We start from the raw sequence: 1,786 nt of genomic DNA, 5'->3' as shown, positions 1-1,786 counted from the left end.
CCTTATTTTTAAAACGAAAAGAGAGAGAGCAAAAGAAGAGAAGGAACAAAACAAAAGAAGAAAAAGTGAATTAAAAGGAAAAATCAAAAGAAAATGTACTGGGAAAACGTCAAAAAACAATTGTCACATATCCTAGTAAATTCTGGAGCAAATTATATGCTAAGGAATGGGTAGCAACTATATTTAAATCCCATTCGAGTAAAAACAAGTAAATTAAATAGGTCCGGATGAGTATTTTGTGTAGTTTCCACTCAATTATATTCATGATCAATATTAATTGAAATGGAATGTCTAAAGTTTTACTAATTAAAATCAAAATGATGTAATGTGTTTTACAAAAGAGATACATATTGAAGTGATTGATCATCTAACTACTCTACGCTTAAAAACACATTAATAAATTTAACTACTCCACGCTTAAAAACACACTACTAAATTTTTCAAGCTATTTAACCTATAGCTATGACGCATAAGCAGACAAATCACAATTAAAAAGACTTATTAAATCTTTTAATTTGAATAGTTAAACAAATTACTAACAAACTTAAATAGTTTTCTGACTTACACACATTTGTGAGTGGGGCAGATGAGAGAATAATTTTCCTTAACTTATCAATGATTCTTGAGAATATTCAGGTGAGAGAGTGAAGAAAGTCCTTGCAAATTCATGGGGTTCAATGTGACAGAAAACAAAATACATGTGGAAGGAAATACATACACATCTAACTATGCTAAATATGTACACATCTAACTATGCCAAGTATTTTTCTTTGTCCTTTTTGTAATTTTATTAATTGTTCCTTATTGAAGGTATATTCTCTAATCTAAACATTTTATCATCATGTTAAAAGTTATGATTATAGTAGTTATAATTTTATTTCTTTCTAAGTCATCATCATGTTAGTGGTGAAGTCAGAAATTACTCCAAGGGTGTTCAAACTTTAAAATAGTCAAAACTAATGAATAATATTCAATGAAAACATTTTTTGCTTCTAGTTGAATATACTCCCTCTAATTCATATTAAGTGAATTGTTGAGACTTTTTTCATAATTCAAAATAACTAAATGTTTCAAAGTTCGAGAGAATTGTTGAAACATTTTTTGATATTTACCTTTTCTTTTAATAAGATTCATAAATATGTTACATTTTCTAAAAGAATGGTGTAGAAATAATAAAAAATATAATAGTGGATGATAATCTTTAATTTTATCTTTAAAATTATTTTCTTAAGAGTGTGTTATACCTAATAATACACTTAATATAGATCGAAAATATATATAAAAAAAATAACAATATTAAGTATTAGGTTAATTAAAATTTAAGGTTAGAAATAAGGGGGGTTTGTTTTTTGTCTTATTTTGGTAAAAAGAAACTTGTGTTAAACATAAAACCAATGAGGAACGAACCACAGACCTTAAAGACATAATTGAACACACTTATCACCAGACTACCGCTATTTGTTGTGTCAAAGGGTGTTCAATTGATTATATATCTAAATATTAAATAATATTTTATCTATATACAAAATATAATTTTCTCACAAAGGATGCTTGCCTGACCATCCTTATATGGTTGCAGCTCTGCCCCTGCACCATGCAAACATCATGTTTGATCGTGACTTCGACATGGCCACCCAACTCCTCGTGGACCTTGTCGTAGACAGGATATTGGCATTACCCAACAATCCCCCACTCAATACTTGTCTCATGCAAAATGTTGTTCTTGGCAGAGGCAGACCTATATGTATTGATGGAGGTACACGTGCACCCAATAACATCAGAATAT

The sequence above is a fragment of the Solanum pennellii genome, chromosome 3 (genome assembly GCF_001406875.1).
Source record: "Solanum pennellii chromosome 3, SPENNV200".
NCBI lineage: Eukaryota > Viridiplantae > Streptophyta > Magnoliopsida > Solanales > Solanaceae > Solanum > Solanum pennellii.
The sequence above is the reverse complement of the archived record's forward strand: the minus strand, read 5'-3'. Positions refer to the sequence as shown.